This window comes from Numida meleagris, chromosome 4 (assembly GCF_002078875.1).
Source record: "Numida meleagris isolate 19003 breed g44 Domestic line chromosome 4, NumMel1.0, whole genome shotgun sequence".
NCBI classification, from domain to species: Eukaryota; Metazoa; Chordata; class Aves; order Galliformes; family Numididae; genus Numida; species Numida meleagris.
The window spans coordinates 50,321,425-50,342,672 of record NC_034412.1 but is presented as its reverse complement, the minus strand read 5'-3'; the positions used below and the strand labels follow the sequence as shown (position 1 = coordinate 50,342,672).

At 42.5% G+C, this 21,248-nt stretch overlaps 1 long non-coding RNA gene across 25 annotated transcripts in view; it reads right to left on the bottom strand.

Annotated features, from left to right (window-relative positions):
- Positions 1–21,248, bottom strand: part of LOC110397876 — a 295,332-nt gene that overhangs the window by 64,955 nt on the left and 209,129 nt on the right. For all 25 annotated transcript variants that reach the window (XR_002438056.1, XR_002438026.1, XR_002438028.1 and 22 more), the window contains one exon: positions 15,643–15,765. This is a non-coding gene — a long non-coding RNA (uncharacterized LOC110397876). The remainder of the gene's footprint in view (positions 1–15,642; positions 15,766–21,248) is intronic.

Below are 21,248 nucleotides of genomic sequence, written 5' to 3'. Positions count from 1 at the left end.
CGGTTCTTGAACACCTCCAGGGACAGTGACTCCACCACCTCCCTGGGCAGCCTGTGCCAGTACTTCACCAGTCCTTCTCAGAAGAAATGTTTCCTAAAATCACACTTTATCCACCACACTTCCTCCCAATCCTCCACACAGCCTGAACCAACAACAGCTTCAAAAGATGGCCCAAGCCACAAACACACATCGTGTCTGGATCGAATTTTGGACCTCTTGGTCTTTACAAAAATGACAGTGTTTGGCTGCTACAGATTATTCATCAAAGAACATAAATCTCCCACTCTGGAGCTGGGAAACTCAACATCTATTTGGAATAGCAAACAACATAGCAGATACAATCAATTCAGATTAAGTGGAGGCCTGGAGGCCTGTGGCACACAGAGGTGACATTTGCACATCATGCTCTTTGACAAAGGAAGCAAGTGCAGTAGGTGGTGAGTTGGTGAAATATCTTCCTTCCACTTCTTTTCAATCTTCCTAGAGGACTATCAGGCATGAATCTCACAGCACTGCTGACAGCAAAAATTAAGAAGTCTGGAGGTGCTCTAGGGATCACAGCACATTGGTGGTGGTTTTGAATAGGAGCTGTGGGGTAAGGACGCTTGGTATCTCACAAGAAATGGTTCCATTTGACAACAGTCCTCTCCTAAAATGCTTGGCAGGTGTTAAGAGAAGCAGAAGGAACTTGTGGGCAAAAAAACCACTGTGCAACAGTTTGACTCCAAAGGAAAATTAACTTCTGGATGTATTAGAAGACTACATGTGTTTTCAGCTTTTGAAAACATGCACATATAGACTTTGCTTAGTGAAAACACTGAATATTAGCCCTAAATATTAACCAAAATCAAACCTCCACAAAATAAATGAACATCAAACACTCACCAAAGAAGTCAGCACTGGAACCAAGGGAGCAACAGAAACACAAACCTCGCCTCAAATAATTACAAACCTATATGGGACTATTTTAAAAACTTCTTCACACAATTAGCCACTGGACTGGAAGCAGTTTCTGCTAAGGGGAACCTGTTCTTCTCTCATCTGTACATCACATTTCTTCCTTCACCTCCGCCTTGTATGCTTTCCCATTCCAATTCTGTAATGCTGCTGCACACTGTGTTCTCACTGAGAAGCAGGTCTCAATGTCTGATAATACAGCAGGCACACGCATCTGTAAGAGAAAGGCCTAAACCCCTGCCAAAATGCCTTTTGTGTACCAAACGGTTTTCCAGCGTGACACTGCAACTTAGCTATGTTTTCCCAATGAGGTATTTCACCATTGTGTTTATTTCTCATCTATTAGTGACCAGGCAACCTGGCTTCACATAGAGGTTTCTCTGCAATCACTTTACAACAACACTCATCTCAAAGACGAGGGTGGGAAAGCTACAAAAAAGTTTGCAGCACAGGAGGGGGCCATCAGGGAAACAGGGAGGAGGGCTCCTCTCCCTTTCTCTTGGCAGGTTCACAGCAATATGCTGGTTTAGATATTGTATTTCTCATTATTAGCTGGATGCTTAAGCAGAACACAGTGTTTTCAAGCTTGCTTTTACACTATGCTACCAACAAAGCACATGTATTACAAGAGATGTGTAAAACCAGTACAAAAAAAATAGATTGAGGGGGGAAGGATGACAGTAGAGTTATCTAAATAGCTTGTTATTCTCTATTTTCTTTCTGTTAAAGAATAATATCAGACACATATCCAGACAAAGAAAGCAGAGCCTCCAGGTGAGTGCAAAATCAATACCAGCTTTTCTCTAATGTACTCCCAGATCACATCACTTTCCATCCTACAAAAACCAGCTTTGTGCCTGTGAAGGCTGATGCTCATTTGCTCACAGTTACTGTGAGGGTGAAGGAAGAAGTGAAGGAGGGAGGCCCCTTGCAAAATTAAACTGTGCTGCTAAGTCAGTAAGACTTGAGTTTAAAAATGCTGCCCTAGAGCAGGAAGACTGCTGGCTAGGGGCCTTCCAAGAGCCATCTTGTTCCTTTGGGTTGCTACTCTGGCAAGAGGGTTAAGATAAAATTGTGCCAGGGGAGGTTCAGATTGGATATCAGGAAACATTTATTCTCAGAAAGAGCAGTGAGGCACCGCCACAGGCTGCTCAGGGAGGTGGTGGAGTCTCCATCCCTAGAGGTGTTGAAGAACTCAGGAGAGATGTGGCGCTGAGGGACATGGTCAGTGGGCACGGTGGTGGGGTGGTGGGGATGAGCTGGGGTCCGACTTTATGATCTTAGTGGTCTTTCCAAACTTAATGGTTCTATATTTCTATGATTTTACCCCTTCAAGACAGGAAGAAATATTTCCTAAGGCAGCCAAGCCTGACCATATGTAGCATCTTCATCCTTGTGCCTAACCCCCAGATCACTGTGTGTTTACAATTGGGCACCTGCCCTTGGTGAACTTGTCTTGGAAGCACGCGGCGTACAGTCTGGAGCTGGAGGTGGCGAGCAGCAGGGCTAGCGCAGCCATCCACACCAGACCACGCTGAGCTGGCTCCCACCACGCGACAGCTGAGCTCGGCTGGCCTCCATGCATCACTGACTGCTCTGCAAGAGCACAAGTGCCGGTGGTGGGGCCTGAGGTGTGACAAGCAGAGAATCACAGGTTTTCCAAGCAGTGCTTCACACCCCAGTGAATGCAAATGCTTGCCGTTCTGGGGCTCAGGCCATGGACACGGTGGTGACCGCATCAGGACACCGTAGAGCTACATTCACAGAGGCTCCTCTTAGAGCAGACTGCTCCTGTTGTACCACCACGCACGCATGGCCAGTGATCTGTGGGGTCTGCTGGCAGCTCCTGAAGGTCCGGGGCTTGGCAGGCATCGCTCCCACCCCTTCTGTGCTGGCAGAGGTAGTGCCAAGCAGGCCTCACATTGGATGCATTTCAGAAGGCGAGGGGAAGGGGAGGGCTGGACTGCAGCACAGCTTGTGAGCCGCCACGATGCCCTTCTACAAATTAAAAGGGCCATCAGCTTGTTCTGTACTGCTTATTCAGCAACATCAAGGTTAGAATACCTTCTCAGCCACCACCTGATAGCGATGTTTTCAACTAGGGGTTGGCAGCAGCACATAGAGACGTTTACTACCCCATCCTCCCAGCAGTTTTGGGCTTCTGCAAAGTTTCCTTGTTGCTTTTTGTGTGCGACGTGAAGGGGATCACAGCAAGGTGGGTGTGAGCGCTGCAGAAGCAGCACTGTCACATTCAGCTTAGTCACGCTTACAGATTTTTTTATGTGCTTAAACATGTCACATTTTGAAGGGGAAAAAAATAAAATCCTCCAGTAGCTTAAAGAAAAAAAAGTATTTTCCTTCATCTCACTGTTCTAGTGAGGGGAGAGGCAGTTAAGCTCTACTCCCCCAAGATGTCAATTTCTGTCTAAAAAGTGATGATGCTTACAATCTCTTAACCATTTCCCTTGAAGCGTTGGCTCTGAATATGAATAAAAATGATCAGAAAGAGAAGCTGTCCATTTATAAAAAATATTCCAAGAAACTTCTTTCCATACTCTGAGAAGTCATTTAAAGATAGATCATCATTACCCATCTATGAATCCTACATAAGCATAATGAAAATAGCTATATCAGTTTTCCATCTAATTCCACTTTTCCATGTGCAATTGAATGGATCAATATCATCTGTCCATGCCACAATCCAAATTAAATATCCTTCAACTCATAAGCTTAGGGGCAGGGTGGCTGTTCATGGGCTCACAAATTGGCATCTTTGTCATTTTTTTCCAGTCACCTTATTTGGTCTTAAAATAAAAACTAAAAAAAAAAAGAGTTGTATCCCCACACTCAGCTTTGCATGGATTGCATCTGACTACTACTCTTCAATCTAAATTAAAGTACCTGGGCTCAAAGACAGCGAATGCTGAAATCAACACAGATAAAAAGAGAACACCGACTTTTGAGCAAAGAACAAAGAGAATTAGTAGTTGCTAAAGTGAATAAATGCAGTAAGACATGGGCAAGGAAGAGGCTTCTGAAGCACGGAGAAGATTTCCCCGAGCTACCAACACACAGGGCATCTCCGCAGTGAACGAAGCAAAGAAGCAAAGCTCCTACGAGTTGCTAAGCTAAACAAAAGGACAAGGGGAGATGGAGTTCTGCACTGTGCTCTCGATGCCCCTTGGCAATATGAAGCACACCGCGAGGTACTGGCTGAGAGACATACGTGAGAATGGGAAGGAATGGAAATACTACAGGTGTGATTTATTAAAACCAGAGGTCACCTCTGTGAAATAAGGAAATGAGCACAATTGTCTTCCTCATCATCCAGAAGCACATGCATTCGCTTTCTGTACAGTACAGTCTTTCGCTTTTAATTGTATTTTTTCTTGGCTTTGCCATCACCACCTGCTATTCCATTTGACAGCTTTGCCTAACAATAGGCTGTGCATAAATGTGCTAATTTTGCAGGGTTTTAAAAAAATCAAAATCAAATCGACACTTACTGCAATGGGGCTCTCCGCTAAGTGGACCCTGAGTCTAGCATCCTCTCCCCTGTGGCCATCCATGAAAGACTTTTGCATTACAGCAGGAACCAACCGGTCATATATTTCAGTAACTCTCCTCTCCGAAACTGCGGAAGACACATTGTACTCTGGAGGGGAATCTTAAAGATCCTACATCCTAATTAAACGAATTGCTAGTCTAAAACCAGAGAGGAGGCAGCAAGTGTTTTTTTTTTTCTTGTTTTGTTTAAGCAATGCGCTTTGTAAAAATAGTATTTTTCATTGCAAGCATCAAGATGAAAGGAGCTGGCTCTGCCATCAGAAACTCTTATTTTAACCTGATCAAATGCAGGACAAAGGTCGCTGGTGCAGGCAAGCAAGCTGGGCTCCTTAAAACAACATGGATCACTCAGTGCATGTTACTGCCAACGTTATTGCCATCCAGATATAAATATGTACGTGGACTATCATTTTCTTGTAACAAATGGTAAAAGATATCCTGGTGACAGAGAGGCAGTCATGGAGAAAGGATTACTTTATCACCTACCTATGACTATGTTTCCCAAGCAACGTTCTCGCCAATCAGATGCCCTGGGTGATCATTAGTTCTTGCACATGGCAGCAATGAAATTGTCCCTTAAAGTAAATCATTCAAGGATTTTTATAATCTGAAATAAAATTTTCTAATATTTTTTTCCTAAGTTTTCCAGGTTTAGGGTTTTAATCTTTTATTATTTATTGTGCGGCAGTTGTGAAGGGCATGATGAGAAGCTCCGTGTAAATAGTTGACACTGGGGGATCGGTGCATGACAATGCTGCATTTAAGACATTAATGATTTTTTCCTTTCTCTTATTATCTCAGTGCTCTTTCTGAGGGTGTTCAAATTGAACAAAAAAACAATAATAGTAAAACAAAACAAACTGAAGCTACTCTTCAGCTTTTGTGTATTTTCCCACCTTGTGGCTAAAGTTGCTGATAAATATTCTTTACAAATTGTACTGAGGGAGGAGAGTGGAACATATATATTCTTTTTTTTACAATTGAAGTATCAAATTCAAAAGAACACTATTCTCTACTGTCTGAGACAGAGTATTCCTCTATCTTTGTACTCCCTAGGATTTATTGCTCTTTTTAACTATGACCAACACAATTTAACCTTTGCTATCTTCACCTCCAGTAATTTTTTCTGCCCCACCAGGGGTTGAATTACATGCTAATCATAGCAAAATACTGGACATTCTCTTAACTGTGGGCTTAAAAATAATCCTCTTTCAATAGAAAAAGACATAAAATATCTCATTAGGCCAATAGCTCTACCCGGAACAATCCATTCTAGGGTACAAAAAAATCTATGCCATGCATCACTTCTTCCTACCTACATTTTCCATACACCTGGAACTCAGAGACTGAGTGTTTTGGTGCAAGCCCATATTGCTGAATGGAAAGTAGATGACGTATCCTTACTAGGCCTATTTGTAGTTGATTTTAAAAAAGCAGCTATAATGTATTTGGAGTGCAATAACGTAAAAAACCTGCAGTAATGACTGACTGACTTCAGAGCAACTCATGTCAATGTGTGCTTACAGGATCTGGTCCACAGCGGCTTTTAAATCCTTCAAAACTGTGCTCCATCCTTGAAAGAAGGCAGCTGAGGCTCCCCCTGGCACTACAGACTATTCTATGTCCTTCACAGCTTTTTTATCTGCTTGACTGTATGTCCTACGTTAGGACCACATCTATACACTACTAAGGACATATAATTCATCCCAAATGATCAAGGATAATTATATGCTTAAAGAGCAATATGCAAAGGTTCTCCTACAGATAATTAAGGAGAAAACTCACAGCTCACCCATGTGGGAAGTTAGCCAGGAAGTGCAGACATACTTTGGGAATTCATCCATTATTTATTATCTACAGTGTCTTGTCAAAAACCTAAATGAAAAGTTAAAGCTTTAACACATTCTCTAGCATACTGCTGGGCCATCACCTCCCATTAGTTTTAAAGTAACACTCCCATTGGGCCAGATTCATCAGAAGGTTTCCTGGCACCTGCTTAAAACCTCCGGACCTCCCTGAAGAATCAAAGCTCAAGGAAGCTCCTGATTGGCCACAGTCACTGCCCTTACCCTGGGGTTCCGCCAGATGTGCACAAATGCAGACTTGCATCCAGATGTGAGCCTAGTGGTCAGCCTTGAATGAACACACCCCAGACATCCAGGCAATGCTTTCCCCATCAGCTGATCATACAGGTGCTCCAGGTCCTATCCTTGCAATGAGTTTTCCACCAGTGTGCATGGGTGACGTTAAATGTGATCACAACCTGACTGCCAGAACTAAGCAACTGTGTTACATACTCACGTACTAGTGGTGACAAAATAATGCCACTTCTTGTTGGCACCATAAACACTGCTGTTTTTTTCCCCATAGTAAACAATCTCCCATTTAATTTTCCTTTTCCATTAAAAAAAAAAAAAACACCACAAGGTTATCATTTCCACTGTAGAATGACCCTACAGTATTTCAATTAAAATAGCTCATCTTTAGACCCTTTTTTTTTCCCGGACACCCCTACACTTCTATTCACAGCTGAGGCGCAAAACTCAATTAGTTATTAATTGAGGCATGTTAAAATTCATTAACTCTGTGTGTGAAGCTTAAGCTATAATTAACTGTCTTCCCAGGCTTTTGTTCTTTAATCTCCAGGTAGAAGGTCCCATTGTTAATAAGAAAGATAACGCATAATCCTACAATCTCTCTTATGAGTAGATGGCTCAGTTCTGGTGGTGGCAATGTGACATTAACCCCAGCAGGGACTTCTCATGTTAATGGTATCCTGTCAGATATTGTCTGCCATTGTGTGCCATGTGAATTTGAGCATATTTTGAAAGAACAGGGGCATATCAACCAAAAAAAAAAAAAAAGAAAAAGAAAAAAAAGCCAACCCAAGAATGAAAATATTTTCAAAAGGTCGTTTGCAACAAGCTTAACGTCCTGCTACAGGACATGTATACCAGTCTCATTACTACATGCATATCTTTCCTTCCAGCTTTGCCTCTGCAAGAATTTTCATTTTAAAGAGCTACTAAAAAAGCAGCTCAAGGCAAATTCTTGTTTCACATATGGAACAGTACGAAGCCAACCCTTATTTTAAAGCAAAATGAACACAGAAATTAACTTACACGTCAAGTTCCAAGGCTTCCACTGCAGCGCTCACTCTGGAATTTTCATGCATTTCTGTACTTCTCAACTCGCTATATGGCTGCCCAAGCTTGGAAGGAAGCAACTCAAACCTAAACTACATTAACACATGCCTCTTCCCAAATAGATCTGCCTTTAGGATGGAATTTCACAAGTGGTTCAGGGGAAGCAGCTTCCTGCTTCTATTCTAGACACCATCTTGGGCAAAAAGAACATCCTAGCTTTAAACCTGAAGATGGAGAATGGATGTGATCAATAAACAATATCAGTAAAAGAAGAACATGAGAAACTGGAATAACTGAAAAGGGGATGTCTTTTGCTTGATCTTATGTAGAGATGCTGACCTATGAGACATAGTTACACAGTAAATAAACTGCAGGTAAAGTGAAAAGATGAAGAGGAAAAAAAACACCAGTTGCTTTGGGAGATGGATGGCTTTTCAAGCTCAGCCGTCTCTTCTTTGTTCCACACACACTTTTTGCAGTAATAATCTAGACACTGCGTGCATTGGAAGGACTGCTCCCAAGAGGCAAAACAAGCAGGCAGGGACACTGCCTGTACACTCAGTGAGACAGGGAAGCCCTGTCTTGAGTTCCAGGCCTGCAGCATTTCTACTCATCTGGGAGGTGAGCTGTAAACGCATTTTCTAAAAGTCAGCAGCTTTCATTCGGAAGGTCGGTGAGTTGGATGACATTAGGGCATCCCCTCCCTGCAATGCTTACAGTGACTGGTGAGGCAGACAAGGCTGGGGAGAAGGTCTGAGCAATCCTCCTCTGGGGTCCATCCTCCTGTCAAGCCCCAGGGTGATGAGGGCAGAGCCCCAGCACCAGCCTTGTGCTGCTGTGAACAGAGGATTTGCTTCACCAAAAGCAAAGGTTCCCACTGAGGGCTGGACAGCCAGGGCAGGTCAGAGCAAGGAGTGACAGAGCCAGGACTCTGTTTCCACTCTTTCCTCCCACCCCCTCATTTCTGCAATGTGCCAGCCTACACATTGGAGCTGGCACAGAGGGAAGGAAGTCTGTGCCAGAAAACAAGTCTGGTGCAGATTATTTCCCTGCTGGAACAATGAGGAAGCCATAGAGACTTTGGGAGTCGCAATATGGTTGCTAACCCCTTTCCTGCTGCAATGCAATTGTGTGCTGCTTCCAACGGGAGCTGAACTATATCTAGGGCCGTCCAGCAGGAGCAATCCAGGTCCCAGCCTCAAGACATCTGGAGGAAGGATTGTTTTCTGCTTGGAGCTGCAAGAAGCAGCAGCAAAGGAAAAGGAAACTGGAAATCAGAATGCACAGTCAAGACACAATCCGATTTTTGCAGTACCTTGTACGTGTGCTACAATTTGTTAAACTGTTTGGCTTCCCATAATGTGCAGACACCACATGTCCATCCACACAGACACGCATTTCACTAGGTGACCTGCAACTCTGTCTTGCTACGGAATCAGCCATCCCAAACCTGCACTTGAGGTCTTGTGTTCACATGTCCATGACACCATGTGGTCAGCTTGGTCAGATACAGCCTCACTCATGTGCTTCTCAGTTCCCTCCTCCTGACAAGCCCGTGCCACGGACCTGCAGATCCCAGAGGGCTGAAGCTCAGACAGCTGCTGTAGGCTCGGAGTCAGCTTCACAGAACTGATGAAGAATTCATTTCTCTGTGTTGGGGAGTCAGGGAAACAAACAGGAAAAAAAAATGGCAGCGACCTTGCACAATTTGTCACATGCCTCTGTATCAATCACACACGTCCTATCCTCATAAGCTGGAAAAATAGCGTTAATACCAATATTGATGATGTTGTCAAGCCTTCACAATAGGTGCCTGACAGCAGTATGTGAGCCAGAGATATCTATCTGGCAATCAATAGCTTGGAAAGTCTTACGCAGAAGCAGCCACTCAGTGCAAATGCAGAAGACACGGTGCAAAACATCTACCTTGCTTTTTTTTCTAATCTTGAAAGGATTAATGCTTAAGGGAATTACCTACCTCAAAATCTGCTAGAAATGTAGGTGTTTTTTTTTGTTGTTGTTTTTTTTTTACAGAAGAAGATCAAAACAATTAAGCTCTCATTCTGCCGATGAGCATCTGGGGTTGAGAATTAGCAGCTCTGTGTTATGAGAAGAAGCTGAACAGAAAGCAGAGAATGGTAACCATCTTATTACACTTCCAGTCTGAAGCACTGGGAATACTATGCTGAATTTGGTCGTCACTTCTGAGTTTTCCTCATGCAGGCCTCTAAAGCAACAGACCACCTTATCAAGAAGCCTGTTTCTCCTCCAAATCCAGGTGGCTTCATTACTCTATCAAAATATTAATAGTGATGTTGTAAGATCAACATTTGTTTTGCCAAGAGCAATGAATAATGCAAATAGTACCGCCTAAAATCATTATTATTTTACTTAAATCAGAGGCTGAGAGCCTCTGATCCTGTGCCAAAACTAGAAGAAAATGAAGTGTGTTTAGAGGTGGTGAAACGTAATGGATACAAAGGCACAGAGAATGAGCTGTGTAATTTATCAACAGAATGCAGAAAGTCAGCAGCCACACCACATTCCCCAGTCTGCCTCTACCAAATATGCAATTTCTTTAAATTTCCTTTCACCTTCAGAGCCTGTATACCCCAGCAGATGAAGAATGCTTGTTTCTAGAAGAAAGAAGTTTTTTGGTTTCCTTCTTTCCAAAAGCAGTGACCCAAAAATTCTATCATTAGTAACAATAATTAAAAGGTGCCATAAGAGGGAGTGTATGGATGATTGCCACTAAAAGGAACATTCTCATTAATTTATTACAGATTTTTAACTTGGCTTCATTAGGACATGTCTGTTGAAGGCCATTTAGGACTCTGGGGATATTCATGTACTACACTGACTCCCTTGGTGTTGTCACGAGGTAGGAAGGCAAGAAAGATCTGTTGGCTAGTGCACAGTTTTGCATGTGTAGCCAGGGAATTTATCAGCTTGTCAGTCTTCTAATCAAGCAGAAGTGCACTCTTGAAAGTGAGGACCTGATTGCTTGTATAGCTATTCAAATATGAGCACTGAATGGCAGTTCCTCCAGTACAAGGAAAATTGTTATCTTTCTAAACCCGCCAGCCTTTGAACGGCTACAGAAAGGCTAGGATACTTGGAGTGAGGTGCTGTATCCAGTCTGCCTACAATCATCTTCTGCTCACGAAACACTTGGCAGCTGAAGAAAGCCACCCCCAAACCCTTCAACACTGACTTTCTGCATACCTGACTTTAGGAAGAGCCTCTCCAAAGCACAAGTGGTCCTTCCATCCTTTCCAGTCTCATAAAGACACCAGTGTGCTCCTAAAGAGTGTCAACAGATTGGCTGTCTCAACAACAACTGTCCTTCACTGGCACTTGGGCACCGTATTCTGTTCAGCTTCTTAGGAGAAACTAGTTTTCTTGATTTTTTTTTGGATAGAAATCTCTAAACTTTGCTCTTAAATTCTGGAGGCTTTCAGTTCTGGAGGTTTTCAAGAAAAGGGTACATGTGGCACTGAGGGACATGGGTTAGTGCACATAGTGGTGTTGGGTTGACAGTTGGACTAGATTACCTTTGTAGTCTTTTCTAACCTTAATGATTCTATGATTCTATAACTATAGCTTTTAACTGGGACACTTAAAAGACACTCCAGCTTGACAGATGACAAATAATGATGAGCACTTGGGAGAAGTTCCCTCACTTGTTCAATATCCAGAAAGCAGAGTTAACTAATGATTAACAAACCCAGCAGATACTAAGTATGCACCCCTCTCTAATGGAGCAGAAGTCAGGGAAATATTAAAGAAGTGCTAACAGCTGGCTTGTTAATACTCTGAGAGCCAATTTCCTACGTAAGACACAAATGGGAAGGCAGAATTGTAATTAAGTCTATTTTAAGATAAACAGAAAAAAAAGTCACCTAATGAATCATCTCTCTTATTATACATGTGTTTGGCAACTGTTGGGCCTCCAAATTTTGCTGGTTGCCCCTGTGGACTGAGAGGGAAGTGCCCTGGACTTACTTTTGAGCTCCTGCAAGGCACTTTCAGCGGGGAATATTAAATTAAAAGGAAAGGGGACTCAGAAAGCTTTTCAGCAGATGTGAGCTGTGGACTCTCTATATGAAGCAGACCAGGAACATGAGCATTCCTCTGGCACTTTTGTGAAGCCCGGTAGCTGAGTGGAGAGCAACCACTTCACAGCCACAGAGCAGCATGGCAGGTGCTTGGGAGTGAGAAGTAAGACTACATCCTGTGAAGGCAGGATGCGGGCCACCATGCCCAAGCATCTGGGGTGACTTCCAGCCTTGCTGCTGACAGTGGAGGAATGGGCTTTAGGATATTCTAGTACCATCATGTTAGAAAAAATACTTCCGCGTCAGCATGGTTTTCAACTAAGTTGTTCTTGCTTGTTAGGATCCCTCAAGAGAGCTTTGAGTATGCAAAGGAAACTTTCTAGGATTTATTTCACAAAAGAAAACAAACCTAAAGTCACACAAATCTATGAATTGCTTCTGGTTTCATTTCTGTGAGCGGTAGAACTCATTCCTGTTTATACTTCTCTTCTAATTGCAGTCAGAAAGAAAAGACTCAGGCCTTTCATCAGATACCATCCGGAGTGAGTTATCAGGGTGAAATCCACCCTGAATGGTAAAAGCAAATTAATCTAGGCTGATAAAGCGTGAGCATTTAGTTGCCAGGAATCCGCTAAAGCCCCAGTTTGCAGAGATTTATTCGTGCACTTCATTTCAAGAACACAGCCAGCCTGCCTCCCTCCAACCCAGCACAACTTCACTTTATACATTCATATATTTATTTTCTCAAGTGAAATGTAAAGAAAGAACTTTCTACATGCTGCTGTCACGTTGTGCCTGTATCTAAGAAGCTCATACCAAAATGATTCTTTAATTAGTTTAAAACAGCACTGAATGCATGCATTCATATTTCACTGAAGTAAAATCAGAAGTGCCGCTAGTCCTTAAGGTGAGTGTAAATTATGAGTGTTTTAAATAAACAACAAAGATGAGTTGCGTGTTTTAGATCACTGCATGTTTGGAATACTGTACTGCATCCAGAAAAAACACCAGTCCTTTTCAACTCTCAGTGTGATTCTTTCCAAACCCAAAGATTTTTTTTTATTTTATCCCCAGTCTGACAGTGCTGGGTGAGTCAGAAAGGTGAGCCAAGACTTTGGGAAAGTCAGCCAATTGCTCTACCAATGGCATAATGAAGTCCATTTTTACACTACCATCTACTCACAAGCATCCACAAGTCATTACCACATGAGTGAAGCATTTCATAGAATCACAGAATTATTTGAGTTGGAGGGGATCTTTAGAGGCCATCTAGACCAACTTCCTTGTAATGAACAGGGACACCAACAGCTACATCAGGGTGCTCAGAGCCCCATCCAGACTGATCCTGAATATCTCCAGGGATGGGGCATCCATCACATCTCTGGGCAACCTGTGCCAGTGCTTCATTGCTGGCTCATGAACAGCTTGCCATCCACCAGTACCCCCCAAGTCCTTTCCAGCAGGGCTGAGCTCTATTCTTATATCCCCAAGCTTGTACTGATAGTGGGAGTTGCCACAACTTGGATTTGTTGAACCTCGTGAGGTTCACTTGGGCCCACTGCTCAAGCCAGTCTGGGTCTCTCTGGATGGCATCCCACCCCTCAGGCATGTTGACTGCAACCTATAGCTTGGTGTCATTCACAAACTTGCTGAGGGTGCACTCAATCCCACTATCGATGTCACTGATGAAGATATTAATGAACATCCGTTCAGTACTGACCCCTGAGGGACACCACTTGTCAATAATCTCCATCTGGACATTGAGCCATTGGCCACTGATCTCTTGGTATGATCTTGCTACCAGTTCCTCATCCGTCAAACAGTCCACCCATTAAATATACCCATATATCTCCAACTTGGAGAGAAGGATGTTGTGGGGTACCGCATCAAAGGCCTTACTGAAGTCCAGATAGATGACATCAGCAGCTCAGAAGGACACTAGGTTAGTCAGGCAAGACCTGCCCATTTACGGAAGTATCTTCAGTTTAAAGCTCTTCAGCGTGTCAAGCTGCCTCATTTGCAGGAGTGCTGCTGGTGAGGGTTTGGCAAGGATCTGGCAAGCGGTGGCCCAAGGGGATGGGCTGAGGTCTTCTCCAGCTCTAAGCAGGTTGAGATGGCCTCCCAGCCCGCAATGTGAGGCAGCAGGACATCTGCAGTGTCACAGCCATGGGGGAGAGACGGGGGTTTATGACTAGCATCTAAACAAATTTTATTGGGAACTTTTATGCCTGTAGGTTTGAGTAGTTTTTATAGAGAGGAGTTCTGAAAACTGCCATAAAATTTTGCCTTGGGGGTTATGATTACATTTGTATCTTTCCCAAACTTATATAAATAAAGACGACAGTTTTTACTGTAAAAGCTTAAAAGGTTAGAGAGGTATTTGGGTCTGTGATGAACCTTTTATAGATGTGATGTTATAAGAATTTATTCTTAAATATCAATAAAAAAAATACAACTTTACATTTCTTGATAAAGCAACAGCGATTAGAAGAAGAGCTATCTATGTCAAAGAGGTGGCTGCATTGCTACTGCATTCCTTTCCGTCAAAATAATGCTTCATTACATTTTTGCTGACTGGAAACAATTAACTAATTTGCATTCTATTGAACGAGCAATGTTGTTGTTTTTTTTTCCTGAGGACACTTTGTGGTTTCCTCAGTGTCAGATGTGAGATTCACATGACGGCTGATTTTGGTCATGTGTTGTGGTTATGTCATTTGGCTATGAAGGACTGGCACCGCATATAACTAAATCTCTTAAACAATGTCGTATGATTTTTGTACAAATAAATGAGAAACAATATCACACAAAGATAAAAACAAAGGACTCCCTGCCACTGGGCTCACTACAGTTTCCCCTTCCGCGCTTCTGCGTTGATGCCCTACATTCTCCTGTGGTGGATTTCTCTCCCTCTCTTTCCCTCTCCCAGACCTCCACACATTTGTGCTCAGAACCAATTGCTCTCCAAAGCCTGGCATGACAGGAGCACAAAAGCTAATGCTCCCAGTTCCAGAAGCAGTTTGTACTGGTTGAAACCAACACTGCAACTTGTCTCAGGGGAGCAAGGTAAAACCCAGCAGTGGGGCTCTTTATCAAGGTTAATACACTTATTCCGCAAACACAGAACAATTGTTTGTGAACACCTGAACACTGGAAATGAAGACTATTGAACCCACACTCCTCTCAAGCAGAACCACAGTAGGATTTTAAATTTCAATGAAACAAATGATAATCTTATTTGTTGTAGAAAGGATGACTAATTACTGAAAAAAACTCCTTCAAAGCATTCACTGTAAGCAGTTCTCGGTCTGAAGACAGCGCATGGCACAGCAGGGCTCTGGGCACTACACTGGTGCAGAAATACCTTCCTCATCTCAGCACTGAGTGTACGTGTTCCAAAGGAGGAATGCGGATTAAATCTTTATGAAGTTTTGCAGTCCAAGCCATTCACCTGAATGAAACTTTTTTTGCCCACAGGTATCTTAAAATAAAACCACACAAATTGGACATCTTCATTCAAAAGCATACATTCTAAGAATTCATGAGTTACCACGCTTCATAATTAGCAATAGACACAAATTAAAATGAAAATTCTGGTATCCAAACAGAACTGGAACATAAAAATCATATGAAGAAGCAGGGGGAAAAATGCCAAAAACCAGACTCTTTTTATTTTCCTACTTATTTTTTAAAAACTCCCTTCTCACTAACCTTGATTTCCTCTCAATCAGATGCTGCTTAAAACAGAATCATATGCTCCAGCCACAGAAAAACACGGATTTCACAGCATGCCAATGGGAATCATAATATTTACATCTCTTTGTCATACTTTATTCAGAGTTAAAGGCATTTTACTAACTAACTTTTCATACAACACAGAGCTCTCTGCTAAGTAAGATTTGAATATCCCTTACCTTACAGTCTTCATCTCTTCTGTTGTCTCATGATCGTACACTTGATCATGGATGCACAGGGTTGCTAAAGATACAGTTGTACAGCAGCATCCAGTGATGAGAAGATACCTGGTGCATGAGGCACTGTAATAGAAAAAGAAATGTGCAGGTTTGAGTCATGCCACAGAACATTTTAACATGTTTTAACATTTTGTAATCAATAATTAATTCCATTCTATATGAAATACAATTTGATTTTAACCTTGTGCAGTGATTTGAAGCCTCTGTGGACAGTATGAAGACTTTATTTCCATGGTTCCAGTTCCTCTTTCACTTTAATATTCACATTCTACAAAACATTTCAACATACATTTGAGTTCAAGAATCCAAGTTCAACATTTGCTGAAGCATTCTGTCAAATAATAAATATTCCCCAAAAGATTACTGTTAGCTGCATCCATCAGTGGGCTTAACAGAGAAAGGCAGTGGATGGGTACCCTTTAAGTTACCTAAAAACTAGGTTGCTTTACAATAACTCAAAATTAAGAGAGCTTTTAATAGCAAAAACATCATTATCAATTTTTCAGAAGGAACCAAGGTCTGGGTAAAGCTGAATGACCACAGTCAGTTACAATATAGTTGTCTGAGAAACAGAAAGGCTGCAGATGCCTGTTACCTAAGCTTTCCTCTCAAAGTAGTTTCTTTCCTCTCTTTCAGATACCAGGATTTACTTCTTAGAAGACATTTGTCTTGTTTCTGAACCTTGTTCTCCAATCGGGAATCAGCAACAGTAGCATGGGAATTTAGGTTAACAATCACCACGCACACAGGAAATGATGAAAAGCAAATGTTAGCATCTAAAAGCTCAGGAGAATTAAAGACTGAAAATGATTCACATAAAGTATTACCCAGGGAATTAGAGAGAGAGAGAGAGTTTAGTTAATATCCTCACCTGTTTTTCTGTATTTTGAGCTGAAGTTTAAATCATCACAATTTTGTTATTGTCACTTTAGATCTTGCTACAGTTATGAATTTTTAATTGTTTGATAATAGGGCTTAAAGGTATCACTGACTGACATGAAGTTTCATTCCAGGCAAAAATAACATTAAGAGGAAACTTAGTCCTAGTAATTAAAAAAAATATATATAATTATTTTTATCTTTTAAAAGTTGGTTGCTACCACTTTGATTACACAAAATTCAATTTTAATGAAGTGCGTGTGGGAATCTTCTGCCAAGCAAAGACTTTATAAGGATTGCTTTTCCAGTCCACTAATATCTAATCATCTCAAAGTAGAGGCATGAACTTGGAGAAGATGGGGAGAGAGTGCTAAACTTAAACCCTCAAACTCTGGATCTGAAAACTTTCCTTTCAAAGAAAAGGGCTCCCTTGCCCTTGTCTTCTACCCCACAGAAACCAAGGACACAAAACTTCACTGAATAGTCTTCCAATAAACTCTTCTAGGTACCTGGAACAACATATTTTACATATATTGACTGGCCTCAAAGGACTGTAGCAGCTAAATATTGCCCAAGGGTAAGAAGAGATTCAGAGAGAGCGAAATATTGCCGGGAGGTGGAAGCTGAAGGCAATATGCACAATCAAAGGAGCGATTGTTACCTTAGGCCATTTTCCTGCCACTGTCTCCAGGGATAACCAGAGTTTGTTTATCGCCCTTAAAATGCTTCTCTGGAAGCTGAAGAGTTTCTATGGCAAGGACATAGTATATAAACACCACACATCTGCAAGGAAACTTGCAGCTTCGAAGACTCTGGAGACGGCACTGGGCTCTCTGAGCTGCTGCAGTGGGATTCGGTACCCAAAGTTAAACCCACAAGCATTCAAGCACATGGCAAGCCTGCAGCTATTTGTCAGGGGTTGAGTCACTCTACCTGAGACCCCCACTGAATGTGGTATGTGGGGACTGTATTTAGGGTCGTAGTTAAATAGGCCATAACACCACAACCACACAGTGACACGTCTCTGCCTTGGCAGGATAATGGGATTGTTCCACAGCTGAAGAGCAGACCAGAGCAGAGAGAGAGCAGAATGGAGAGATCTCAGATGGCTCCTGTGGTCTGGGCTGCTGCAAACATGCATTTGGGCTCCAGGGACAGAAAGATCTTCCTAAGGACAGGAATTCTGCCACCATTCGGTGATGGAGTCACCATCCCTGAAGATTTTCAAGAACAGTGGAGACGTGGCAATGAGGGACATAGTTTAGTGGGCATGCTGGTGATGGGGTGATGGTTGGACTTGGTGATCCTAGAGGTCTTTTCCAAACTTACTAACTCTATGATTCTATGGTTCATTCAGCTCATTTTTAAGAATTTGAAACATTTTCATCCCTCCTAGTACATTATTTAATCTGTAAAATTCTGATTATTATTTTTTTTCAATCTGATGAAACATAGTATTCCTGCATTAGCAGGTGGGATATCAGATCCTTCCCATTCGATTACACAGGCCACATATCTGTGAAGAGCTGCTCTGTTTCCCATTCTGCGAACTGCTGTATTTAGAGCAGAGAGCTATCAAGACCTAGAAGGGCAAACCTGAACACTAGCCAGCAAAGTTTAATACTGATGGTGTCTTCTCTCAGTTTATTACACATTTTAATAAGGCCTGACTGCTAGAGCAGTCAGTAACCTTCATAACTCAGCCCTAAATGAAAGCCAGCAAACATCAGCCCTACACGGGTGCTTAATGGGAGAAAACTGATTTGCGTTTTGTTACAAATGCACCACGGGCACTGCATCATGCTAGCAGAAGGGGTGTTTTAGTTAACCTTTAGGTTTTCCTCATTAAACTGAGTAGCTGCCACTTAAAAAAAAAAAAATTCCTGTCCTTTGAATTGATTGTGTCATGACAAAGAGCTAAAGGCAAATTTACTGTGTGGCACAGAACCCACAGTCTAGGAAGAATCAATTTTTATAGGCTTGTTTGTTTGCCTAGATCCCTCTTGATTAGCACTGTCACTTAAAAATATCCAAAATATGCAGGATAATGATGGAAAGTCATGCTCCGTTTTTACCCTATAGACCCCAGCAAGTGCAAGGCAAGTCAGGAACACATGACACTGTCCCAACCACGGAATCAAGGAGTGATTCCAGCTTTACGGCCTGAATGCAAGCTGGGGAACATGAGGCAAAGCAAAGATCGCTGTGCTACCAGGGCATGCCCAGAAAAAACACAACTAGGAAATGCCAAATAAAACAAGTGGCAGCCAAAACAGAAAGCCTTCAGAATGTCTTCATACAGTTTTGTTTCTTTTTATTTATTTATTTGATTTTTAAAAAGAGTTGTTTGATTCAGGCCTGCTTACAGTATTGTCTTGCACCATGTGAGCTCAGATCTCCAAGAATTTAGCCAGCAGAATGGGATTCTGCATATCACCACATCTACTCTCAGGCTTCAGTACGAAGCACCAAGGCTGGGAAGTCAGTGACCATTTCTAGAGGACCAAAATAGTGCTGTCCCATGGTACCACTTAGAGGGATTTCAATAACATCAGCCTAATTTCTTGCCATTCCAGCTGCTCTGAGCAGGAAGGAAGCAGAGGAATGCCCCAGAGGAATGGGGAGGTTCAAGCAACCCCCTGCCCCCTGTCCCTGCCACCTTCTAAGTTATATTTCTCCCTATACTCACCAACAAGCAGTGCCAGGTGTCTGAGACCGCCCAAGGGGCACCATCATGTGGCTGTTACCACAACAACAACAGTAGAACCATAAATCATTCATGTTGGAAAAGACCTCTAAGATCACCAAGTCCAACCAACGCATTCCCACTGTGCCCACTGACCATGTCCCTCAGTGCCACATCCACATGGTTGCTGAACACCCCCAGGGACAGTGACTCCACCACCTCCCTGGGCAGCCTGTGCCAGTGCCTCACTGCTCTTCCTGAGAGGAAATGTTTCCTAATATCCAACCTGAGCCTCCCCCGGCACAACGTAAGGACATTACCTCTCATTCTATTGCTGTTACCTGGGAGAAGAGACTAACATCCACCTTGCTACAAGCTCCTTTCACGGGCTGTAGTGAGCAGGGAGGTCTCCCCTGAGCCTCCTCTTCCCCACTGAACAATCCCTGTTCCCTCAGCCACTCCCCTTAAGACTTGTGTTCCAGACCTTTCACCAGCTTCCTTGCCCTGAAGCAACAGTGCAGCAGCGCCAGTGCTTCCTCCAGGTCAGGAGTTGGATTCCTCTGACCTCTCAATTCCCCACGCAGGCTGTACAGACAAGATGATGAAGGCTTTGGAGTGAAATTTTTGCCAGCACGTATCTTCTTATTATTGTTACAGGTTGGCATCTCTAAAGAGCAAGGAGTGGGTGCCAAGTTTATTACTACCCAAGTTTTATAATTTACAACCTGCACAACGGAAGGCTGAAAACACAGCAATTTCGCAGGGTAATTCTGGGAAGTAACTATCCTACAGCACCAATTATTAAAACCACTTGCACACATTAAAGCTATAAAGATTAAAAATATAGCACATTTGTCATTAAATATGTATGAAATCATGTAATATGTATTATATACCAATGCCATGGCCAGCCGCATGTGCTTCAGCACAGCCCCATGGAAGAACTGCAAACCCCAAGTCCCAAATCAGCATGCATTTTGTCAAAGCTGAGGAACAAGTTTGTCATGCAAAATAAACACAGATGTTCCAAGCACTGACTGTAGCTTTCGGGCAATGGCTAGGAAAAGAAAGTGCTTTAGGAAAATATGCCTCTCAGTGCAAGTCTACCGTCTCTGCACATACTGTACTTCGGCATCAGCTGAGGCTGGATGAGTCATTTAAAGGACGTATCCTGTTGTTGTTTTTAATTTGGTTTGCTGTTCATTGTATTTTTTCCTCAATGCTCTGTCTTGAAATGTATTCAAATGGCTCCCCATCCTGATGTGCCTGGCACGCTCTGGTGACACAGGCACTCTTTTGCATGTTGCTTACTAAATCTGCTTCTCGTTTTAGAAAGGCTAGAGTTTATTAGCACCTCAGGCCTTGCTTTGTTTTTTTATTGTAATTGTTTTCCTCTTCTCCCTCATTCAATTCCCCTGAGGAATGAATCATTTTCTGTTGTGCTACATACAGGAACATCTTTCAGCTTTTCTAACTACTCCATGTGATGCTCATGGTCTAGGTACATAAATGCATGTACAAACTATAGAAGCATAGAACCTTTAAGGTTGGAAAAGATTTCTGAGATCATCCAGTCCAACTGCCAACCTATCACTACCATGTCCATGAAACAGTGCCACATCTACATGTGCCCGTATGCACACGTATGTGCACACACTCAATGGCATCTCTCAATGTTCAGGCCCACATTCATCATGAAATAAAAGTACAGTCAGTGTTTCCAGGTAGAAATAATATTTATTTTGGCCAGGAAATAAAGTTCAACTGAAGTTCCATATATATACATATGTATATATATACATATTAATTTTGGTCATGCCTTCAAAGAATTTTTAAAATGAATCTCCATGGTTGCACTGAGCAGCACAACGGGCTGACTGACTTAGAGCAATAAGTTCCTTAGCCTTAGCGAAGGGAGAGACGCTCTGGCTACAAGAGATGGATCTCCACATGAAGATCCACTTTTCCCCTGACCACAGGC